General features: G+C 37.7%; 1 protein-coding gene across 2 annotated transcripts in view; it reads left to right on the forward strand.

Moving 5' to 3' along the window:
• Positions 1 to 27,049, forward strand: part of LOC120527383 (transient receptor potential cation channel subfamily M member 3-like) — an 881,963-nt gene that overhangs the window by 822,011 nt on the left and 32,903 nt on the right. The gene's annotated exons all lie outside the window — the stretch shown is intronic.

A 27,049-nucleotide genomic window follows, 5' to 3' on the forward strand; every position in this document is an offset into this window, starting at 1 on the left:
CCTTCCCATTCCATCATATTTTAATGGGAAGTGACCTTCACATATACAATACATACATATTCATATACATGCAAAAGGACAGTTACAAAACATTTACACATTAGACATAAACAACGTCTAATAGGAACAACCACCTGCTGGATTCATTTTCTTTGTGTTCCCTACAGGTATATTTCCCTTTCCTGACACAGAAATAAATTAACGCGTAATTACAGACTGAGTGTAACTTAAATAGACCCATATTTCGGGACATAAATATCTATGTTCTTTTTGTGAGTTTGCATGGAATGTAGTCTGGATGGAGGATTACACTGTAGCTATGTCACCTGTGGCTTTAAATCAAAACAACGGAAAGTTGGCTGGGGTTTTCAATGTGTAGTATGATCTGACATCTAAAAAGCCACAGGGAGACTATGATGCCAGACACCAATGTTGAACTCATTCTAAAAATACTTCATTGTTTATTATTCAGTCTCACTTTGCTTTAATGGCTTCTTTATTTTTCTTCACTTTTTCTGTGGTCTCCTTGGCCCAGCTTCATAAACGCCTCAAGTCAAAACCATTTTTGTGCTACTGACTTGGACAGAGCTCCTCTTTTCTTCCTTGGGAACAAGGTGACTTCTATTTATATGTGAGAGCTTATAGACCTTTTTTGGGGCAAGTCTCTAATATCATTCATGCATTTACAGCTAGGTGACACCAAGAAACATCTTCAGTAGTTCTTCTGGTTGTAGCCAATGGATATCTCCAGAAAGGTGGAGTTGGAACCTAAGGGCTAACCGAAAACAGAATATTTTTTGGAGCACCATCAACCAGTAGACAGTTTTTTTGTGATCAGTTATTTGTTGAATATTTCAAAGTAGAAAATTAAACAAAATTTTATGAAACATTTATAATAGAACTATAACTTAACAACACCCCCCAACACCCAACCCGCAGCCCCAACTGTGGAAGGACTGAACTAACACAAGGCTAGACCAATCTTCAATAGTTTTCATGGAAGTATCTGCATTCATTCTGTTTGTGTGTGCTTTCTCATTGTATGATTCCAGCCTTGCACCCAGTGCTTCGGGGCAGACTCTGGCCATCTGCAAACCAGTCTTGGACTATAAGCATGTTAAGAAAATGGATTAACTAGTGAATTGTAAAATCCATTACAGTTCCTATCCACCTTACTATAAGGACAAATGCCTGTGTGTGTGTCTGTGAATCGTCTCTAGTTTGTCCTCACAGGTGGTGCAGTGGTAGTGCTGCTGCTTTGCAATAAGGAGACTGTAGAAGATTGTGGGTTCGCTTCCTGGTTCCTCCCTGTGTGGATAGCGCTTTGAGTACTGAGAAAAGCGCTATATAAATGCAATGAATTATTATTAGTTAGGGTTAGGAAGAAAAATAAAAAAATGCAAAACATGTTGATGAAGGGTCAAAAACTCAAAAATAATAGTAAAAATATGAAATAAGTGTCTAAAAATAAGAAAATCCATCCATATGGACAACCATTGTATCAGATAGAAAATATGAAGGTTACTTAAATTTCAAACTGTCTTAGATGAGTAGCACAGCTAGTAAACTATATATTTTTATAGCAGCAGATATCAGATGCAAACATATAGTACAATTTTTTTATTTAAGAAATATATGATAATAACAAATAGTGAAAATAACATAGACAAGTAAGATAGCATGTTCTGAAGCCAACCCATGAACCCCAACCCATTTATTTTAAATTCAAGGCTATCTGAGGGATAATTCACTTTGGCCAAAAATATTTGTATATGTGTAGGACATTCCCAAAACATGTAGCCTAATATTGCATGGACTCGATGACATCACTGACAGCCTGGCTTTTGCTCTGTGTACACTTTAAAGAAGTTTAGGCAAGATACATGTGAACAATGAACTGTCTAGTTGAATAATGGCATTCTTACTACATATTGAACTAGAATGTGTTTTATGAATGGCTGATTTCCATTACTGTTTGATAGATGGTTAAGAGGGATAATTATTTTATTTATTTTGGACAAAAGTAACTTTTTAGTTTATCTAATAGCACATTCTTTCTAATTATTATAGGTAAGGCTAAATTTACCCTGATATAGAATTACATCATGCCTAGGCTTAGCTCAAGGTGGAATAGTCTCCGATGAGTCTGTAATGGCATAAGTCATTTTAGTAAATGGGTAAGTGGCTCTTAATTCTGTCATAATGCTTTAAGTTAGTCAATACTAAAGCACACACACATTAAAAATGTGCACAGATGAACTTTACCTACTTGGAATAGGGGACTAACAAGACAAGCGTCTTCTTGGAAAAAAAACTCAATCACAATACTCTAAACCACCCTGCAAATAAAACTCCTATAAAGCATGACACTTGTGCTGGGAGTTACTCTCCCTCCCAGCCTACTTTGCCCTCCATTGGCATTGCTGGAATGTGATCACGAATCCCTGGATTACAAGGAACAGTTTCTGATGCTGAACTAAACAGAGAACTCCATTCAGCTGACAGCGTTTTTGGGTGCTATCCTGTGCTGGAGCTTTCTTCCCCAGCAGTAAATGTCTGTTTTAGACTTGCTGTGCCCACCCCATCATTTGGATCCCTATCCATTCATCCAACAATTATCCAACCCATTATATATCCTAACTACAGGGTCACGGGGGTCTGCTGGAGTCAATTGCAGCCAACACAGGGCGCAAGGCAGGAAACAAACCCCAGGCAGGGCGCACACACACCCACACACCAAGCACACACTAGGGACAATTAAGAATCACCAATGCACCTAACCTGCATGTTTTTAGACTGTGGGAGGAAACCCATGCAGACATAGGGAGAAAATGCAAACTCCACGCAGGGAGGACCCAGGAAGCGAACCCGGGTCTCTTAACTGCGAGGCATACATATAACAATGAAAATAATAAAACTCCACAAACATTGAAAACTCTGCATAATTTGTTCTAGAGTGCAGTATGTTGTTGGTTTTCATGTTTTCACTTTGCCAATGATAATTTTAAAACATTAGAACAATGTTCATGAAAACGGTCTATACCGTCCAATAAGCTTGCCAATTCTATTAACCTGGATTCCGTAAAACAACATTGAGTTGAAATATGAAAATCCCAGATGTGCTGTTGTATATCACATTTTCAATTGTATTTTTTAAAATAAAAGTTCATCTGCTGGCTTAGAATTATGTGATCTTCTGATGCAAATTAGACCCCATATAGTACAATGTATTATCCAGTCAGAAACTTCAGTTGGTGGTTAAACAATGAAGCCATACATTTTTATTTAGAACCATACCATTATTATTAAATACTGTTTCAAGTATGGTATCGTCTAGTTAGAATGAATTAAAAGCTAATACTTGAATTTTTTTAGTTTTCTATCACGTTATAAAAAATACATTTCAGAGCTTTTAGTTTTTAAAATCTAGTATCTTTGCTATTAAATAAATAGTGCAGAAAAGAATACGTTAAGAAATGTAAATTTTAATGAAAAAGAAAACGCACATATTTCACATATTTTAGATATAGCATTTTAAAGCACAAAAAATGAAGATGAAGGATGTTTTATGAGAAAACATAAAAAGCCATAACTGGCATAAGTAGGTCAGAGAAGCCTTGAAAAGACGACAGACCACAGAAATGGAAATACTGGAAATAATTCATAGCTATTTAAAATTTAATACAAGATCACATTTATTTAATGTTGCTGGGAGAAGCAAACACAAACTTTTCATAAAGAAGTTGTTTTAAAAATGCACGAGTTTAGTTTTGAAAGCTCAACATACAGAGCAGTACAGTGATGTAGTGGTTAGCACTGCTGTCTCATGGATCCAGCTTTTGATTTCAAATCCTGTGTTTGCTTACTGCCTGTGTGTCCAAGTCCATGTTTGTTTGTGCGTGTGGACACTGCCCAGTGTTGCTCAACAGGTGCTGGCTAGCGAGGACCCTCAATTGGACATTACTAATACAGAAAATGAAGAAAAAAATGTCTGAATGATATGAATCACTTCAGTGTCTTAGCCAGCTTGGGCAGGTTGATCATTAAGAACTCTAAGATACATTACACCTTATGGGCCTTGTCAAGATCAAGATCAAGCTGTCACTCCAAACTGAGAATCCATGTAAGAAGAAAACTGGTAATTTATACAGACAATCGTTTTGTCATGACGTTTATCAGTGGTCATAGAAATGTCAAGAATATGTGTAAAATCAAAAAAGGAGTGGCCAAGGTACTTGTCGTTTTTCAAAGATATCTGGTACACTTTCACCCATTTAAATGCAAATGTAGAGCTGCAGAAATACTGTAGCATGTTCCATTATCATTAAATTGTTGTTGTTTTGTCACTAAAAGCCACACTGTCAAATAAATGTGTTTTATGCTGTAATAATCTTATAAGGTCTTATAATGTGCAAAGATAAAAAAAATAAGCAATTAATTTTGGATGAATACAAATGTGGCACTTGGTGCCATGGCCCACCTGCCAAGTTGTTTTGCCTGCCTAAGGTAAAGTCATCCGTGATGGGGGATCGCAAGAATTGTGGGGTAGAGGGGTTCTTTCATTGGATTGGCTGGCCAAGAATTGTTTCAGCTGTGGAATGGCCAAATGGGGGAGGCAGCTTGATGGCTGAGGTCTCCAGGACTCTAAACAAATCCATATTATGTGATATCATCTACTGTTAACTGTGGTGGGCTGGCGCCCTGCCCGGGGTTTGTTTCCTGCCTTGCGCCCTGTGTTGGCTGGGATTGGCTCCAGCAGACCCCTGTGACCCTGCAGTTGGAGAGAGTTGGATAATGGATGGATGGATGGATCTACTGTTAAATTCTGCTCCATACTTGTAATATTTTTATTTTTATACTGTATTGATGATTACCTCTGTTTTGTGTATTGTGTTGTATTGATCCCCTTCTTTTTGACACCCACAGAATGCCTAACCTACCTGGAAAAGGGGTCTCTTTTTGAACTTCCTTTCACAAGGTTTCTTCCATTTTTTTCCCTACAAGGGTTTTTTTTGGGAGTTTTTCCTTGTCTTCTTAGAGAGTCAAGGCTGGGGGGCTATCAAGAGGCAGGGCCTGTTAAAGCCCATTGAGGCACTTCTTGTGTGATTTTGGGCTATACAAAAATAAATTGTATTGTATTTTATTGTAATACAAACTAGCTAGAATTATCACACTATTATAGTTTCTCTGTCTTCTCTGAATAACATGTGTTTTACTACTATACAGTGAGAATAAAAAACTCAGTATCAAAATCCAAAAATGTTAATAATGGTATAATAAACAATAAGCCTGGAGATTACAGAGCTTGCTTACCTGGTTCTACCATAGTTACCATTTTATGCTTATGTTTATAACTAAATGTAACACAGCTCTTACTCTTTATTGTGAAGTAAGTCCGTCTTGCCACACAATAAATTAAGCACATATTACAAAGGCAATGTATCTATAAATAAATGTTTTTGGACTCTTAGAAAGTTTCAGTTCAATTTATGTTAGTAATTAAAATGATCAGTCAGGAATAAGACACAGTTATAAAATGACCGTATTACACAAAAAAGAAAAGCAGGTTAGAAAGGCAACATTTTTGGTGTGTGGCCTGCATCAAGTATGTTACTGAAAAAGTAACAAAACAGGTTACATATTGTGAATAAAAATAAAGACAGGAAAATGAGGTTGCGGTCCCATGGGAAGCCCTGTTTAATTGTAATCATCAGAGTGAGAGTGCAACCTAAAGAGAAAAAACATAGCCTTGGAGCTCCATATTCCTTTGTGGGTCCTACAGTGAATGCAGATTTCCGGTGGAACTTTCAAACATGTACTGTATGCCACAAGCCAGAAGGGGTGAGTTTTCAGCTGCAACAGAAATTGACGTTAGTGGTCCTCTGTGTTTGTCTCTTGCTCCAGTCTAAGCATACAGGCAGATGTGTTCGCAGTGGGGTTGCAGTTCCTTCACCATATTTGCCCAGCACAACTCCATAAACGGGGACCTATTCACACATGTCTGACAATATTTAGGAGAGCAAGAAATGAATAAAGGTCTGGGAGAATAATAAACTCCCCAGGCTTTCATTCCTGTATACAGTCTAGGATTTCATCAAACATTGCTTTTCACTCTGTCATTTGCTATCTACAGCAGTCACTGATTTTTTTTAATAAAAGGCAGTTATAGTGATAATTTTACATTTTTCCTATGAAATATTTAGTTTGTAAAATGGTATATAACTAATAAAAAGAAGTACTAATATCTGTGATGTGGTAAGTTTATAACTATCTTCATCCTAGACAAATGAAAATGCTAGATAGCACTTTATTTGTCCCCAGGGGGAAATTTGACATTTTACAGAAACTCTTTAAATAAATAAAGTACATAAATAAACAGATAAATAAACATATAAATAAACATATATATATATACACACACACTATGGTCTGAACCCACACCAAAATGACTATAAGAATGAAAATTAAAAAGAGAAAAAATGTCTGACTTGGCAGTTGATATAAAGGAGCCCCAGTAACATTTCTTGACATACTTCTGCTAAATAATTTTTTGGCTGAAACTGCTCAGTGTTATTGTGTCAGTCAGAGGATGTGCAGCATTGTTCACAATGACATAGAGTTTTCTTTTAATTCTCTTCTTAGCTACTACGTCAACGGGCTCCAGAGTGTGTCCCATAACTGAGCCTGCCCTTTTAATTAGCTTGCTGCCTCAGTGGGCCTCTCTTGAAGTGATGTTACCAGCCCAGCACACCACAGCATAGAAAATCGTACTGGCCATCATAGAAGATGTAAAGGATGTCACTACTCACATTAAAGGAACACAGTCCCTTAAGGATAAAGAGCCTTCTCTGCTTTTTCTTACATAGTTCCTTTGTGTTACAAGACCAGTCCAACTAGTCATTGATGTGTAAACCCCCAAGTATTTGTAGGAGTGCACCATCTCGACATCCATTCACTGAATAGTGATTGGACATAAAGGCTCTTTGCTGCAGCGAAGGTCAATAACTACATTCCATTTCAAGTTCATCTGTATTTTTTATTTTTACTTAATTCTATATTTTTTCAATGAGAAACAGAGTTTTTTCATTGGAGTGGTTAACACTGGCTGCCTCAGAGAACAACTTTCAATGTGCAGGTCTGTCAGACTTTGCACAGTATCATCAAGTTTCTTCCCATATCTCAAAGATGTGTACTTTGGTTAACTGGTGACTATAACTCTGCCCTGTGTGACTGTAGATATGTGCATGAGTGTGTCCTGCGATGTGCTGCTCTTTGTTGCAGGATTGCGTCCAGTGATCCAGAATAAGTTCTATTATGCTATGACCTTTTAATGAATAAAGTGGGTTCAGATAATTGATCAAAGGAAGACTCAAATGTTTTGAAACCAGCAAATTTATTACCTATTTACTGAGGCACCTGTTATATACCATTAATTGTGAACAAGCATTTGAAGTCCTTAATTTAAAAAACACTTAACTGAAAACCAAAGAATATAGGTTTATATTAACAATTAGAATAAACACAAACACTATACATTATCTCTCCATGTTGCAATGTGTATCTACTAATTGCAATAAACAAAAACATAAATTATTCAACCCAACACACAAAACAGTCTGTCTACTATCAAATATTTTAAACTGCATTAGTCCTTAACATAATTCTTTGAGAGTGTAGTAGTAGAAATGAAATGTGTGTTAAGTGGAGAAGCCCACTCCCAGAATCTGTGTTGCATGTTATAAATGGTTCCTGCCTTTGGTTCCACTAGTGCAGGGGTGTCCTGGTGGGCCGCAGTGTCTGCAGGTTTTCATTCTAGCCCTTTTCCTAATCAGTGACCAGTTTTCAATGCTAATTAAATTCTTTCTCCCTTCATTTTCATAGTCCTGTTTTTAAGGATTCAGTCCACTGAATTAATTGTTTTATTCATTAAATGGCAGCCAAACAGAAATGAGAAACAAGCCAGCAGATGACCAGTTTACTAGAGGCTTCAAACTCCAACCAATTTCACTCCAACTAGATTTTTAATGAGAATCCCATTCATTCTATTAATTAAGCTTGTTTTTCAGCACCATCAAGATGTTTGGGTGACCTTAGAGATCAACCTTACTGAGACCTTCACCTTTATTTTCAGATATTGTGTGATGGGCACAGGTGAGCTAGTCCTTTGGCAGCTCGTTTTTTGTCTCATTATTGTTTGGCTGCTAATTAAGGAAAAGGAAGCAACTATGGGGGCCTGAGTCAAGTTAATTAAAATTAAGACGAAAAAAGTTAATTAGCAGCAAAAACTGGTCACTAATTAAGAAGATGGTTAGAATGAAAACCTGCAGCCACTGTGGCCCTCCAGGACTGGAGTTTGACACCCGTGCACTAGTGGATCCCCCTCAGATTATCTCTTCTCACATGGTCTTGGCTTCTCTTCCTCCAGCTGTCTTTGCTTCTGTTTGTTTTCCTACTCTCGTCTCTTCCTCTCTTTAATAGGTCACATCAGCTTTGCCTAGTGTTAATTGGTCAATTCCAGTCTTACAAGCCTTTTTGTACACTAAATAAGACTCGGTCACATACAAAAAGACAACAGAAAATGAAAAATGACACATGTAGTGGTGACACTGTTGCATAATATTCACTATGAATAATAGCTAAATATGTTTAAGAGATACTTAAATGAAAACACACAGTTATAGTAAAAAAAAAGTGTCTTTAAAAAGTGCATTTGTTTTAAAACTGAGCTAGTGGTCCTTTGAATATAAGGCAGGGGTCCCCTACTCCATTCCTGGAGGACCACAGTGGCTGCAGGTTTTCATTGTAACACTTTTATTAATTAGTGACCTGTTTTCGCTGATAATTAACTTCCTTTGAATTCATTTTAATTGACTTGCTCTTAAAGACTCAGACCCCTTAGTTGTTTATTTTACCTTAATTAGCAGCCAAACAATAATGAGATACAAAATGAGCCAAAACGTGACCACCTAACCTCTGTCCATCATAAAATATCTAAAAATAAAGAAAGATGAAGGTCTCAAAAATGTTGATCTGCTCAGGTCCCCAAAACATTTAACAGCACTCTTAGGAAAGAGAAAATCACTAATTTCAGAAACGTATACTATTGCAAAATGAGAGCAGCAACAAGCCATGGAATTAAAGAAAGAACGGGTTTCATTAATGACAAGAATCAACTCCTAATTAAGCAACTGGTTGGAGTTTGAGGCCCTGACTTAGTTGGTCTTCTGTTAGCTCACTCACTTCACATTTCACTTCTGTTTGGGTGCCATTTAAGGAAAAAAATGAAGCAATTCAGAGGAACAATGAAAAAATTCAGGGGAACAAATGTTAAAAAACAAGTCAATTAAAATGAATTCATAAGAAGTTAATTAGCAACAAAAACAGTGCACTAATTATGAAAAGGGTTAGAGAGAAAACCTGCAGCCACTGTGGTCCTCCAGGAATGGAGTTGAGGACCCCTGTTATAAGGTGTAGCATAATTAATGATTGCTAAAACTAGTCATAATAATTATGATTTTGTTTCTTATGATCTGGGCATCATTTTTGCCATATTTCAAATTTAGTACTTAACGAAATACTCCACTCAGGTCTATTACTTAAAATAAAGAAGCATATTTTGCTTTCTCTTCCTTTGTTATAAACTCTATCTAATTAACAATTCTTCACCAGGAGACCTTTTTCTCTGCAAAAGATGCTTATAGTATTTTTTACCGACTGCCAAAGGATACTTGCAGAAGCCAGTTGAGCAGGATTTCCCATTTATTTACTGTACTTGTTTTATAATTCATATCCAACGCAAGTGCAATTTCATCTGTCACAGGCTGTTAACACGCTGTAGATCAAGCTGGCAAGTCTAAGCGGAGTTTCTAGCTGATTACCACAAATCAATAGACCTGAAAACACTGATTATACAGGGCTTACTTTCAGACAAGAAATTGCTTTGTGTTTCTTTGTAGACTTTTATGGTCTTCTCCCCTCATGGATCGAAAGCTGTATTCCTTTTGCTGTCACAATACATTACCTTTCTGCAGGCTGATTTCACCAGTGGCTTCACATTCTTGACTGTGGGAGGCATCTGTTTTGTTTTCCCTTTCTAAAAGAACCACAATGGGATTCCTGGTCAAATTGTCTATGAAACCAACTCCTTTTAAACATGAGATTTGCTTACAGAATGTGGAATATAGAGTGAACAATGGCACAAGTGCTGCTAAGCGAGGATATACTGTATATTTCCATTTTTGTACTGCAACTGAAAGCACTGCTTTCAAAGGTAATGTTACTTCAAAACCTGTGTGTGCCATTTTATAATATACAGTCACTAAAGCCAGGATTAGTGCTGATGTCTTACAACTATAAGGGCCAAGGTTCAAATTCCAGAACGGTGACAGTCTGGTGGGTGTTTGTATGTTCTCCCTCTATCCTTATGGTGTTCTCCAGGTACCTTCATCCCTCATACATCTCAGAGATACAGAATTTGATAAATGATAACTCTGGGCTGGTCCATTGTGGGTGTGTGTGTGTGTGCAAGTGTACTCTTTGACAGGCATGTGTCCTTTCCAGTATTTGCTTCTGCTCTGCTACCATAGGTATCAGCTCCTACACTGCAAAACATCAGATCAAAAAAAAAAATGAAGGAGTTTGCAATTATTAACAACTACTACAGCTTCTATTGTTGTTACTTTCCTGGGATGAAGCCTGGTCTAAATCTTTATAAGATTCGAATTTTAAACAATACTCTGGAAGGGAGTCTCTAGATGCGCTTGCTAGATGTTCAGCCAGCCAGTATAAATAGACCAGCTATAGCAGCAGCTCACTGATACCAATTTTAATGTAATTATTCATGTACAGAACACTGAAATAAAATAATAAGCTTATTTGACATCATATCAGTGCTTAAAATAGGAAAGTTAAAAGTTAATGCATTTATATATATATACAGTAAACTGTACACACACTCATATATATATATATATATCTATATATATATATATACACATTGATTACAAGATAAATCTTTAAGGATGTCATCATGATGACAAATATAGCGTATTATTATAATTTCTGAATTGTGATTACAAAAATGTGCTGCCATTCACTAAATACCAAAATATATCTATTTATTAACTACAACACATTAATACAGTATTTACAGTTTGTTGGTTTTCTTGAGCATCATTGTGGTTCTTCATTCTTTCATAAACAAAAGATTTTGTGATTTAATTTAAGGATGGACGTATTTCATGACTTTTGTTATAAGCCACTTCTTAGATACTTACAGTAATTAGTATAATTGTTAGATGAACTAAAAATGTAAGATTTCTGGAGGCATACATATAATTTACAGCTAAGAAGACTTGTAATGAAGTCATTTAAGTCAATCAGTGGTGAAATGGAGTTGAACAAAATACTGTAATAAAAACAGTATGCCAGAATGAAAAAATATATAATTATTGAAAGTAATTAGGACTCTCAGCTGGTAGGAAAACAAAATACACTGGGACCCTTAAGGGGCTACAGTTGAAAAGTCTTAATAGAAATTGCCTTTTAACACTGATTGCCTAGCCTTAATTTAAATAAAGAAGACTGGTATACAGAAGTGGTGCTTAAATCATTTTTATACAAATAATTATTCAGCATTGGTAAAGAGATTACAAATACAGTATTGGTGGATTTTTTAACTATTAATGTTTAAGTTTGGTCATGCAGATTACTTTTTCAGTTTTACTGTTTAAAAGTGTGCAAAAGGTATGTGGTAATCACCTTGACCACTGTAAATGCGAGGACGCTTGGTGGCAGTGTTGCTCACCTTTTCCCATACAGACAAACACACTGGGCACAGGTTAAAATCACCAAGAAGTAATTTAATTTCTTCTTTTATCTGTGTTGTGCCCCAAAACACCTCCACCAGCATCAAAAGCAATAAATACACACAGTAAGTCACTAAATTCTTCTCCACACCTCCCAGCAAGCTCTGTCACACTCCCTCCCAACTCTGGCTCGCCTGCTGGGTTCTCATCAGTCCTTTAAATAGTCTTTGACCCGGAAGTGCTTCTGTCCTTCCGACCATGTGACTGGCTGGCACTTCTGGGTCTAATAAAGAACAGGGATTTTCTTCAGCTCGGAAGTACTTCAGGGCTTCTGTCCTCGTGACCATAGACTAAAAATCCTTTTTTATAGTCTTAACTTTAGCTAGCAAAGCTATGCATTTATGTGCTCAAGTGAGCATCCAAACAACGTTTTGGCTAGACGTATTTACAGTAGTCACTAACTATGTAGATTGTGGTTAGCTGTTAACATTTCTCAAACTGTGAAGGTTTTCTAAAGAAATCCACCTCAGGAAGCAGTGGGAAGTAGCCCTTAGACGGGATTTTGAGAAAGCTGTCCTGTGATGTGTGCTGTGCTAGTTTGGTAACAGATGCTGTACCGGCATCATATGTTCAAAGCTACCACTTGCTCACATTAAAAAACAAAGGAGGTTTGATGATTCCTTCTGAGGGTACAGTCAAGGTGGTCAAAGTAGATGAGCGTGTTATCCGACAGTTGACATTAGGGCAAGCTGTCAGTGTATCTTTGATCAATCAGTTTGTTCGGGCTGAGATTGGTTCGGATGATGTGTTTTTTCTCAAGGAGCACATTGAGGAAACAGTTTGAAATTGACAACCATCATTTTATGTCTTTAGTTGTTTATGTCTTCCACAAACTATTGGTGCACCATATTGCCAGACTGAATACTCTCAAATTACAGAGTGGCAACACATGGAAAAGCTATGTAACACAGTTCTGTTTCAAGGATTTTAGATCCTATCCTGTATATATTTAATTAGGTACATTGTGTTTGAGTGCGTGTGTGTGTGAGAGAGAGAGGGAGAGAGAGAGAGAGAGAGACTGAGGGAGGAATGAGTTAAATGTTTTTAGAAATTATTAAGCCAATTTGCATACAATAAAATTGCTTATTTTTGTCATTTTATTGCATCATTCCACTGTTAAAAGAAAGACCAGACTGCCAGTCTTACTATTTTGACTTTCAGACACTGGTCAAGTTTTCGTCTCAATAATTAATAATAATAATAATACATTTTATTTAATAGGCGCCTTTCTTAGCACTCAAGGTCACCTTACAATAAAATGAAACAACATTAGTTAAATTAAAACAAGAGAATGATAAATCAAAAAGCAATAATTAGCAAACAAACAAAGATAACTTGCAATAACAGTGCAAAATTCACAATTGGTATGCCAGTTTGAAAAGATAAGTTTTGAGGGTAGTTTTAAAATGTGTTATTGAATTGAGCTGACATTTATGAGAGGAAAAAGAATTCCAGAGTTGAGGTGCACTACAAGGACGCTCGAGCTCCCAGAGCACTGAGTCTGACATGTGGTACAGAAAGTACAGCTGCAGATGAGGATCTGAGTGAGCGAGAGTAGTGTTAGTCTGGAGGAGATAAGTGAGGAAGGGGGGAGCTTTAAATGTTAAGAGCAATATTTAGTATTGTATTCTGTAGTTAACAGGGAGCCAGTGAAGTTGAGAGAGAATAGGTGTAATATGTTCAGTGGATTTAGAACAGCAGGTTATTGTCCTGGCAGCTGAATTTTGAAGAAGTTGTAAGCCATGGATAGGTTTTTGTGGGATGCCAAATAGATAGCATTACAGTAATCTATATGTGAGGTGACTAAGGCATTAACCGATACTTCAGTACTGTGTTGCGTAACACAGGGCGAAGTCTAGAAATGTTTCAGAGATGGAAGAAGGCAGTCCGAGAAATGTTACTTATTTGGGAGGAATTATTTAATAATAATTATTATTTAATAATTGCCATTATTAGTGTATAAATGGATATAAATAATCACATTTAAACGATTCGACAAAATCTGTTGTATGTAAACGATACTGTTTTAAACTTTATTGTTTTTTCATCAGAAAACCCGGTTTGCACGTCTACCTGTATTAGTTTAAATGGTACTTTTGCCACTTGCAATATGACGGATGCGCTGACATATCGTGTTGACTGGCCAACACAGTGAATGTGGCGTCTACCTATATATGTCTATGCTCGTGACTACCTCATACTTCCGGGCCACAATGAAAGTATATGTCCCCAGGCCCTTTGACAGCTCCTCTTGACGGCACCCACAGCACCCAGCAGGGCTGTGTGTCCAAACTCCATGTCCCATAGTGGCATACGGGAATCCAGGGTATTACTGCACTCCAGCGTTTTGGGGGAAGCAGTGTCGGCAAATAGCTGCCTTCCGGGTTGAGCTGCCGGCCGTCCATCACACCACTTTGAGGGTCCTTGCAGAAGCTTTTGAAGCTAACCTATGAGGATATTTGTTTTAGTGGGTAATTCATTTACATTTAACTAGTACAGACAGTGCTTAAGATGTAAATCATGATGTGCATAAACTCATAGTGACTGACCAGGGGGCGGAATGGAGGTGCACCAACAGCTGCAATTACGGCAGCGTATTTAACATTAGAACTCTGTCATTGGTCTAATAAATATAAATAAGTACTGTTCACATGTAAACTCACGCACATAAATTAGCATTTCATTTGAATATCTTTGAATCTTAAACTGCTCTGCTGTTCACACTCTGCACAGCTTACTTATGTTGGAGTTTTCACTCTCCTCAACCTCATCTGATGCGTCTTTCTTCTTACTGACTCGTTTCTGTTCCTTATATCTCTCAACCTCCATATTAGCATCCACACACACTGTACCAGAAAGTTTTTTTTGTAACTACATTAACCTTGCATTATATTTCGATTTTGTGTGACTTCCAATATTTTTACCTCACTTGCTACTTTGTTACATCAGCCAATCAAAAAACAGATAGCTGTAATGTTAACCAGGATACTTTCCTAAAGTTTAAATAAAGCCAACTTTGCCTATTTCAACAGTATAAAAATTACACAGTTTTTATGTGGATTTTGGAATCCCAGAGCACTTTGGAGGTCCAAGTGTGTAAACGATTATAATTAAGAGGTACAGGAGCTGAGCTCTGGGCACAAATTTAGCAATAGGCACAGATGCAGGACTGAAACTTGGCAGCCTCTAATCAATGTCCTTATCTTAGTGCTATGATGTGACACTAAATCATGGAAAATTTACTGGAGAAAAAGCTAGAAGCATGCTCACTTGTAAACCGTTGCTCTAATTCTTTAAATTATGTCAAGACTACTATAAAAATTACTGTCAGCAGCCACCGTATCCTCTGTTGCCATCCAATAGAGCAACGCCACCGGGGAAGCTGGGATATGCAGTCCTTTATCCCGTAGCGCTGCTGCAAGTTGTGGGAATCTGGAACAAACCACCAAGACATGTACTTAAAGCAGAAGCCTTGACAACTTTTAAGAAGTCTCTGGAAGAAATACTGGGACAGCTTAGGTATTAAGTAAAAAAAAATTGGCCTGAAGGAGTGAATGCTCTCCTCTCATTTGTGAAATGCTCTCATGAAAGACATAATTTTCAGTAAACCTGGCAAAGTAAAAAGTATAACCTGAGGAGATAAACTACATACAAATGAATATAAAATCAAAAATTGAAATATTATATAATTAAATATATATATATTTAAAATTAAAATAAATAATTTTCCTACATGCTTTTTTCACTGTGCGTTTACTTATACAGTTCTGCTTCACATGCTTCCGACACTGTGCCGAAAATACAAAAATATGGTAGATTTGGATTTCTGATCTCTGCATTTTGAATTCTTATTTTGATTGTATGCAGATTAAAACACACAAATGAATTAGGCCCCTCCAATGACATGTCTTTTAGAAGCTTCTATTTCACAAGTAACATTAATAAATGCCTAGGACAAAAATCAGTTTTGGAAAAAACATACACATGTTTTATTTATCCATGGTAGATTTGAAAAAAAATCAGTTATTGCCTGAGCAAATGAAATGTAGCATTAATAAGACAGATATGTGTTTCCTATTTTATAATTTGATATCTTGACAAATAAATAAATAAAGAATAATCTGGTAAACTAATCTATAGTACCTGGGTCCTAAACCTCTTATAAAATTTGTTTGTTCTGTATGTGTCTTTCACAATTAAGTGATGAAAACTAATTTATTTTGTTATTTCTCATTTCTTAAAAGTCTTTGGAATCTAGTTTTAATTTTTGTTACATCATATTGAAGACTCCTGTGATATATTTTAGTTAAATACCAACATCTTTTGAGCTTGCCTGTCTCCATTGCCTGGTCTCCAGTTCATCAGAAGTCACTAGAAGCTTAGGTGAAAACACGCATCGCCAGACTCAGGGTATCTTTCTGGCTTCCCATTGCATTCTGGTTCTGCAAAAATAATAAGGAGAAATAGAAATAGAAGCAGTTATGTGTTGTGTGTCCTACATTGTGTACATCTTAAATTTTTCAATTAGCAATACAGGTGGCTTCTCCTGCCAAAAATTTATAGTTAATATAAAGCTAGTTGGGAAAATACACATTTTGGAGGGCCGCATTAGGAATCTGAGAGCTATTAAACGATTGACAGTTCAGTCTTTCTGATTCCGCTTCAGTTTCTGTGGGCCTCACTGTACTCTTTACATGGCCAAAATTAGCCGCACTAGTTCAGTAACAAGGTGAATGGTAACAGTGAGATGAGGATTAAAAATGTCAAATAGTCCCTTGGCACCCATGTCTCCAATTCAGACAAAGAACACCACAAAGTTCTCACAATTGGTGACTCCATAGTGCAGAGTGTACTTTTTTATATAATTTTTGTTTGTGCAGTTTTTATTTACTTTTTCTCACTATGTGTGATGTGATCTTTACATTTGTATTAAAATGTATTTATTTTACTTAGATTATTTACTTTATTCTATCATTATTGTTTTCCTTATTTTATATACACATGTATTTATTGTGTTGTCTTATTTATATAATCTGATTTTCACAAAATTATAATAAGGGATTTGTTTTTATTAAATTTTCCCTTTTGGGTCTATTTATTTAGACTTTGTGCTAAAAATTGGTAATAAATTTACCATGTTGGGAATCAGGAGAGGGTGAGTTGGTGAGCCCTATGGAGTCTCTACAATCGCCTCTGATGAGATAATACTCTTATTTCACATACAATACATGTTGCTGTACATACTTACTGAAACAGTGCATTCTCTGAACGTCAGACAAACAAATATCAACAAATAGTATATTTTCTTGCAAAAAATGTGAAACAATAAAAATAATTAGCTTGCACAAACCCAGCCACAGGGGATGCACAAACCAGTGTGTTTCTTCGTGCCGGTCCCAAGCCTGGATAAATGGGGAGGGTTACGTCAGGAAGGGCATCCGGTGTAAAATTTTGCCAAATCAATATGCAGACAACAATACAAATTTCCATACTGGATCGGTCGAGCCCGGATTAACAACGACCACCACCACTACTGTTAGCCAACAGGGTGCTAGCAGAAATTGGGCTACTGTTTGCTGAAGAAGGAGAAGAAGAAGGGGGAGACGTGTCCGGAGGCAGGAGGAGAGGAGGAAAGTAAAGAGAGTGGAACTGAGGGTAGGAACTTTGAATGTTGGCACTATGACTGGTAAGGGGAGAGAGTTAGGAGATATGATGGACAGAAGGAAGGTTGATATATTGTGTGTGTAAAAGACTAAATGGAAGGGAAGTAAGGCCAGGTGGATTGGAGGTGGATTCAAATTGTTCTATCATGGTGTGTATGGAAGGAGAAATGGGGTAGGAGTTATTCTGAAGGAACAATATGTCAAGAGTGTTTTGGAGGTGAAAAGAGTGTCAGGCAGAGTAATGATTATGAAGCTTGAAATTGGATGTGTGATGATGAATGTTGTTAGTTAGTACATATGCACCTCAAGTTGGGTGTGCAATTGGTGAAAAAGAAGATTTTTGGAGTGAGTTGGATGAAGTGATGAACAGTAAACCCAAGGGACAAAAAGTGATGATTGGAACGGATTTCAATGGGCATGTTAGTGAAGGGAACAGTGGAGACGAAGAGGTGATGGGTAGGTATGGTGTCAAGGAGAGGAATGAAGAAGGTCAGAGGATAGTGGATTTTGCCAAAAGGATGGACATGGCTGTGGTGAATATGTATTTTAAGAAGAGGGAGGAACATAGGGTTATGTACAAGAGTGGATGAAGATACACACAGGTCGATTATATCCTATGGAGGAGGGTCAGTCTGAAGGAGATTGAAGACTACAAAGTGGTGGCAGGGGAAGGTGTAGTTAAGCAGCATGGGATGGTGGTCTGTAGGATGACGTTGGAGATCAAGAAGAGGAAGAGAGTGAGGGCAGAGCCAAGCATCAAATGTTAGAAGTTGAAAAAGGAAGACTGCAAGGTTGAGTTTAGGGAGGAGGTGAGACAGGCACTGGGTGGCAGTAAAGAGTTACCAGACAGCTGGGAAACTACAGCAGATGTAGTAAGGGTGACAGCAAGAAGGGTGCTTGGCATGACATCTGGAAAGATAAAGGAGGAAAAGGAAACCTGGTGGTGGAATGAGGAAATACAGGAGAGTATACAGAGGAAGAGGATGGCAAAGAAGAAGTAGGATAGTCAGAGAGATGCAGAAAGTAGACAAGAGTACAAGGAGATAAGGCGCAAGGTGAAGAGAGAGGTGGCGAAGGCTAAAGAAAAGGCATATGATGAGTTGTATGAGAGGTTGGACACTAAGGAGGGAGAAAAGGACCTGTACTGATTGGCTAGACAGAGGGACTGAGCTGGGAAAGATGTGCAGTAGGTTAGGGTGATAAAGGATAAAGATGGAAACGTACTCACAAGTGAGAAAAGTGTGTTGAGCAGATGGAAAGAGTATTATGAGAGGCTGTTGAATGAAGAGAACGAGAGAGAGAAGTGGTTGGATGACATGGAGATAGTGAATCAGGAAGTGCAACGGATTACCAGGGAGGAAGGAAGGACAGTTTTTAAGAGGATGAAAAATGGAAAGGCCATTGGTCCAGATGACATACCTATGGAAGCATGGAGGTGTTTAGGAGAGATGGCAGTGGAGTTTTTAACCAGATTGTTTAATGGAATCTTGGAAAGTGAGAGGATGCCTGAGGAGTGGAGAAGAAGTGTACTGGTGCCGATATTTAAGAATAAGGCTGTTGTGCAGGACTGCAGTAACTACACAGGAATAAAATTGATGAGCAACGGCATGAAGTTATGGGAAAGAGTAGTGGAAGCTAGGTAAAGAAGTGAGGTGATGATTAGTGAGCAGCAGTATGGTTTCATGCCAAAAGAGAGCACCACAGATGCAATGTTTGCTCTGAGGATGTTGATGGAGTTACATTGTGTCTTTGTGGACCTGGAGTAAGCATATGACAGAGTGCCTCGAGAGGGGCTGTGGTATTGTATGAGGAAGTCGGGAGTGGCAGAGAAGTACGTAAGAGTTGTACAGAATATATATGAGGGAAGTGCGACAGTGGTGAGGTCTGCCGTAGGAGTGACGGATGCATTCAAGTTGGAGGTGGGATTAACATCAGGGATCGGCTCTGAGCCCTTTGTTACTTGCAATGGTGATGGACAGGTTGACAGACGAAATTAGACAGGAGTCCCCGTGGACTATGATGTTTGCTGATGACATTGTAATCTGTAGTGATAGTAGGGAGTAGGTTGAGGAGACCCTGGAGAGGTGGAAATATACTCTAGAGAGGAGAGGAATGAAAGTCAGTAGGAACAAGACAGAATACATGTGTGTAAATGAGAGGGAGGTCAGTGGAATGGTGAGAATTCAGGGAGTAGAGTTGGCGAAGGTGGATGAGTTTAAATACTTGGGATGAACAGTACAGAGAAATGTGGAAAAGATGTGAAAAAAAGAGTGCAGGCAGGGTAGAATGGGTGGAGAAGAGCGTCAAGAGTAATTTATGACAGACGGGGTATCAGCAAGAGTGAAAGGTAAGGTCTACAGGACAGTAGTGAGACCAGCTATGTTATATGGGTTGGAGACGGTGGCACTGACCAGAAAGCAGGAGACAGAGCTGGAGGTAGCAGAGTTAAAGATGCTAAGATTTGCACTGGGTGTGAAAAGGATGGATAGGATTAGAATTGAGTACATTAGAGGGTCAGCTCAAGTTGGATGGTTGGGAGAAAAAGTCAGAGAGGCGAGATAGTGTTGGTTTGGACATGTGCAGAGGAGAGATGTTGGGTATATTGGAAGAAGGATGCTAAGGATAGAGCTGCCAGGGAATAAGAAAACAGGAAGGCCTAAGTGAAGTTTATGGATGTGGTGAGAGAGGACATGCAGGTGATGAGTGTAACAGAACAAAATGCAGAGGACAGAAAGATATGGAAGAAGATTATCCGCTGTGGCAACCCCTAACGGGAGCAGCCAAAAGAAGAAGAAGAGCTTTAAAACAGTAATATACACAATAGTATTAAAAACAATAAAAAGCTTAATACAAAACTGAATACAAAATTAAACTTGGCTCTGTGGCTTTTCCTGCACGCCTCTCTAAAACCTTATCCGTTTTAAACATTCCTGGAAGCTTAAAGGTGCCTGCCCTTTTAACTAAACATGCATGGTGTAAATGTAAGAGGTATTTAACAGACATTGAGACTGACACCTTAAAGAGACTCCAGAAATTAACAAAATGTTAAGAGAATGACAATGTACGTATATGTACAATGTGATATACATGGACCCCGACCTGTCATAAACATATTTGGGAGGAGATGCCAAAAAATTATAGGCTATGACATAGATAATAATCCAGCAAGGATAATAATAATAATAATAATACTCAAACTAGTATATCACAGGAGACAACACATGTGGCAAAATAAAATTCAATTCAACACGGAAACAGGAGTGCAACTGTAGACTTACATTGCTAAAGATTTAGTTTCAAATATAAGCATCTTTCAAGTGGGATTACATTGAAACTTCTGTTAAAACTCTTCCGTCCTTTGTGGTTTACCATCATCAATGACTTAATGAATGAATTGTGGTACTGGCCTCTTTTCACAAGGCACCCGGAAGGACTCCAGGTGCCCAACGAGAGCCCTCCAGTCACACCTCTGGGTGTGGCAGAAGTGCAGCCAAACAAGGCCCCCGGAAAGGTCCATGTGCCCCCTACTGGAAACCAGGGAAGCTGTCCTCTGTCGGCCCGGGGAAGAAACTGTCCCAAAAACACCACATTGCATTTATACCATCAAAATTTTACTCTAGCACTGATTCAGGATTTCTCAAAATTTTTAAAAGAGAGTATACAAATAAGGCACTGGATTGGGTATTTCATTTCTAAGGTTCACACTTAACTTTTTTGTTTTATTACCTCATAATGTTTGATAATTTTGTAATTGTTGCCTCTGCAACAATTTTGAAGTTTCTCCTTTGGTAACAATGACAGCATGACATTTTATTTATTCTGTTTCAGTTATTGTTTCATTTGCTGGTGTTTCGATGTAGCACACTTGATTGGGTCTTACTTCTGGTTGAATAAGAGGCTCACCTTTCCTCATTCTCAATTGTAAAACTTCTTCATTGGACAATTTAATTACTCAGTTGTTAAGGAATTGCACAGTTTGATAAATGTTAATAAACTTTAAAATGTGATCCACCACAGCTTTTTGCACCATATCCACTGGTGATAAGATTTCTGTCTGAAGCTACTTTCTGTCAAGATGAACAGTATTAGATTAAAGGTTATCATCGGAAAGAGAAGTATTGCTGAACGTCCTTTTATTAAATTTCTCCCTATTTACCTCTTAAGTTTAAAAGGCAATTCCCCTTTTAATTTTTTCATAATCTTTAGGTTCCAAACCATAATTAGATTAGATTAGATAAACTGTATTAATCTAAAGGGAAAATTCACATGCATGCAGCAGCAGAAACATAAAAAAATGAGGATACAGTTTCGCAGGACAAATAATACAGCCAATCAGTCAATCAATAAGTAAACAAACAAATAAACAAACAAATAAATGCATATTGTGCAGAATAATGCTTCTGATTGAAGAGAGTGTTATGAACCAAGCCCATAATTTTTTTCTTTGGCTGATCTACCAAAGATTTACAGGTTTAACAAGCAGATGAATAGTAATGATGAGCAAAGCAGCAGAGTTTTGAAAAAATTGCTCCTAAAATTCATATTGTATATGGTTTCATAATTGTGAAATGTGAAACTCACTAAAATTAGTTATTTTTATTTTTTTTATTTTTTTGGATGGAAAGCAGGGAATATTGCCTCCTAACAGTTATTTCACATCCGAAACCGCTGTCTCCCTCTTCAGCTGCCCTATGCTCCACAGCTTCTCTTTCAGCCAGTTTTGCCTCACACTGCTCATTTAGGGTCAGAGACTTAGGTAGCACCATCTGTGCTAAGTTTTCCGAACTCTATAAGATGATCCAAGTCATGATCCTTAGGGAGGCTCGCCGGTGGTCACACTCCAAGGCCAAAGGATTTTAGCAATGGAGAAGCACCTTTGAAGTTCTTTCAGGTAAGTGCTCTCTAGCCATGCACCTATCAGACATCCTGCACTAGAATGAATTTTGCCATGCTTTTACATATAGAGAAAAAGGTTGCGGATAATATTAAAATATATTTTTTGTAAAGCAAAACTGTATGATTCACACAAATCATGTAGTACACCACTAATGCTTAGCTTGTTTTACAGTTTTTTTTTTTATAAATTGACATGATTAAAGGTAGAAATACATTGATTGCCATCATAAGTAATTGTAAAATAAAGCTATGTATAATTCCCATCTATTAGGCCACCCTATTGAAGGCACTATGCATCATTTCTGATTGGTTCCTGTACCAATTGCAATGTGTTGTACTACTTTTGGATTCTTTATAGAATATCTGCCTTCTATGATCTATTCCTTCAGTACAATATGTTATATAAATTCTTAATTTATGGCATATTATGGTATTTGTGTATTTTTCATTTGCCCCAACTCCTATTTTTAAACTGTATATATATTTCACTGAAGACAAGCATAGCATCTCCAGTTATAATATCCTGCTCAAGCTCTAGGACCGTACTTAGCAAAAGAAATGAAGAACTAAAATTAGATAGAAATATTATACTAATCTGAATGGTGTAATCAGCTTTTGCTGCTGAGTTATTGGAATCCATAGACAGTTTTCAATTTGTAGTAACATGATTTTATTGTTGACACAGCCAAATGAAGATGTTCTCCCACCAGCAATTAGTTCTTCTACTTAATTGACCAGCCTAACTGTTGTAGTCACCAGTCATAATGTTAATGTCAAATGTGTCTTCAGGCTGCTTCAATTCAAGCTTCATTCAGCCCTAAATATGAAATGGCCTTTCTGCATGATGCCTAAAGTGTACATGGGTGAGTGAGATTTAAATTATGATGATCAGTGCTGATGTGTAATTCATCTGTGATATACACATACTGTACTTATCTAAATTATTTCTTCATCAGGCATTCTATTGTTAAAAGTTAAAATATACATCTACTGAAGCATTGGGAAAAAGAGGCATTCACCAGTGATGATGAAGAAGCACACATCATCAGTATTGCAAACAAAGAGGCACAGATCATTTGCTGAAGTACACATCACATTGAAGCACAGATCATCAGTGATAGAACCTGGGGTCAGTCACCTTCACCCAAGCGACCCCCCCTAGGGCCTATGTCCCAGTAGCACCCACACTCCACTGCTCACTAATTCTGATCTACAACCATCTAGAAGAATATTCTCTCACTTCTTTCACTTTTTTGATGGTCCTGCTGTTTATCACCTCATACTAGGTTTATCGTCTCCCACTAGGCTCCCAACCCCACCCTCCACCAGCTGCAAAAAAGTTCCACAAGGTCCTCATACTTAAGCCTTTCCCTCTCATTAGCCTTCTCAATTTGATCTTCCTTGGGAAAGGTGAGTTCCAACATGACCACCTGCCTTGTCAATTCAGACATCAGAATTGGTCATGCAGATGGATTCTGGGAATCTCAACTGCTTCAGAAGGTAAACCATCTGCTGCCAGGCCTGTGCAGACACTTAGATTCAAATGGAGGGCCTCCTCTAGGACTAGGGCAGCTCTCCTACCCTAACAAACCTGATAATGTATTTAGTCAGTTGTAGAAAACAATCTCCCAGTATCTTGGGGCAGAAAATGAAGATTTCCTCCAATGTTCCTCTTCTTTGTAATAACAGGTATGATGGTCCTTTTGCTGTACTCCACATATATAGGTTGGATGGGCTAGTTAGAGCATTACGAACAGCTCGTATCACGAAAATGTTATACTGGGGCACTACTTTCCAGATGTCAGGCTTTGTGATCTTATGCCTCTGGCTGTCTAATAGTGTCTACTTTGATTGTGCAATCCTCTGTAACTCCCTCCTGCACCTCTTCCTATACAAGCCTGGGCCAATATATGCATTGGGCCTGCCCACACCTCACTACCATGCCACAGCCAAGACCAGCTCTTCCAGTGATGACACCTACCACCAGCTTGAGCTATTACAGGTGGAATTTAGCCAGTTCCTCCGTTTTTGGTACTCTCCACTTCCTCTGCATCCTCACTTTGATGCCAGCACAGGGGTTACTGGCATCTATATACTGTAATGCCATACTTACATGTGCCACAATAAACTCCTCGTACAGGTTACTGACCAATAGCCTAAGGTTGGTTGTTTGAGAATATGAAGCAAAGTTCATAACTCACTTAACCACTTTCAAAAAGATCTTAAGAAAAAGCATATTGTCGGAAAACAAAAAGCTGTGGAAAGACCCAGCCACCTGTTGTGATAATGGCTTACCATCTCTTAAAGCCCACCATAGTGAACCAACGTGACCTCATATGTCATCAATGACCAGAGAATGCATGTTAGAATTGCATGTTAATAGATTAAAACTTTGAACTTGTCAAGCAAGCTCAACTTGTCTACAGCTGCCAACCAATATTCAACCATCTTGTTGGTTCATAGGATCAAGGTAGTATCATTAAGGCTACAGGTGAATAGTTTTCCCAGGATCTTCCTAGGCTTTCTTGTGATGGACAGGATTGGTGTTTAACTAATGTGGAAGTCTGCCCTTACCCATCTTCAGCACCTTGGATCTTCATTTAGTTATCTTAAAGTTGATCTTTTCCCATGTTATAAGCTTCACATGCCCTTGCAGAATCCAGCAGTCTTCAGTCACTGACGTAGTAGTCACAGTCAGGTCATCCATAAACACTCTTATTGGTGGTAGCCATACCCCAGACTCTGAGAGGGCCCTGCACTCCACTTTTGCTGCCTTCATCAGCATGATCATGGATAAGACAAGAGGACTGCAGAGATGCTACAGTCCATTATGAAGCCATTCTTAAGCTGCTGCAATTCTGACAGTGTCCACACTGAGTTAAGGATAAGATCCCTAATGTTGCTTTAATATAGTTATAGTCTAAAGTTTTCCCCACTAGTTTATGAGGTATTGAGGCATAAATATTGATGAGGTCCAGTTATAGTACCTGTAGGTTCACCTTGTCCACCCTGGCTTCCCTAATAAGCTGAGTGAGAATAACATTGTGACTTATTAAAATATTGTAAGATGTAACGTTTTGCAGGATATTCAGTGACTTGACACATAAATACTAGTCTTCCCCGTCTTTTTTTTTAGCAGACACTCACTGACATAGATTTTTTCAATCACAAGGACGCCCGAAACCCGCATCTCAATATTATCTCATTGATTAGAACAATGAAGTCCTGTTTCCACATTTCCTACAGGTTCACATGCCTTTTCCATCTTTGATGTTAAATATTTAAAGATTATGTTCAGTAAAGATATAACATTACTGAATTATTAGATTATTAATCTATTACACAAAAAATCAGATCATATGTCAAGAGCCTTTCATATTTCACTTACCGACTTGAGGCAGAGGTGGAATCCTTTGACAGTGCCATGTTTAAAGTCACTGAGCTCTTCAGTACAAACCAATGTTTGTCAATGGGGATTGCATGGCTATGTGCTTGATTGTATGCACCTGTTAACAGTGGGTTTAGCTGAAACACCTGAACTCAATAAATAGGAGGGATGTTTGCATACAGTACTTTTGGCTAAATAGTGTATGATATAGAACTCATTGATATAGAGTTGATTTTAAACATTGTCTATTTAACTCTCCTTTGGATATTTTCCAGTTCTGATTTAGTTACTCATTTCTTTTTATTAACATCAAAGTCTGGGTAATCATTTAGGTGTTTTTTTCTGCACCAAATGCCATATGCTGCTTGTGTTGTCGAGTTGTCTGTTGGATTTAGTGAAGCGTTACAGAAAGCTTCCATGACTACTTTATGCTCCTGTCTAATTCATGACTATTGTGTTGCTTTTGTTATGTTTTTGGTTCTGTAAATAAAGGGCTTCCATGAGGTTTGCCCTTGGCATGGTTGTCCACAAGTACTTATGGGAGAAAATTTATTCCAGTAGTTTATTTTTCAATTCACAACTGGCCCTTGTTCATCCACACGATAGCTAATACGGGGAGCTAACTCTGTTGATTTGTTCACCATTATTTTAATTGGTTGTGAAAACCATATTAGTTGCAAGCAGAGCTGGATTGTTAAAATTGTTTTGCCCAGTCTGAAACTCATAGAGGTTAAACCTCTGCCTACCTTATTATAGTATGGAGAAGTAGTGGTGTAGCAATAGTAGGGGCAAATTTACATCAATAAAAGACTATTCATTCATCCACTCATTATTTTTTAAGCTCTTGTTTTGGTCAGGTCACGCAGAACCAGAACAAAAATGAGACAACCTAGAGCTGTGCCCAATTAATTTCTAATCCATCTTTCAATGTCAATTGCACTGCACTATTTATCTTCTCTTACTCTCAAACTACCACGTTTTTCTTTTTTTAATTGTGTTTATTTACCTGTGATATATCTGAATTATCTTGTAAATTTATTTTATTACATGCATATATATTACCTTTTTGTTTTGAATTATTTTATTGAAAAGCAAAGCTGCTTTGTTAAAGTATAATATAGGAAAAGTGTTATACTGAATGGTGTGGTAGGTTTAGGCCGGACACAAACAGGCATACACAGAATGTTCTATAATCACACACGTTTATTTACAAAGTCCAGCACACAATACAGTGC

This window comes from Polypterus senegalus, chromosome 4 (assembly GCF_016835505.1).
Source record: "Polypterus senegalus isolate Bchr_013 chromosome 4, ASM1683550v1, whole genome shotgun sequence".
In the NCBI taxonomy this organism is placed as follows: domain Eukaryota; kingdom Metazoa; phylum Chordata; class Cladistia; order Polypteriformes; family Polypteridae; genus Polypterus; species Polypterus senegalus.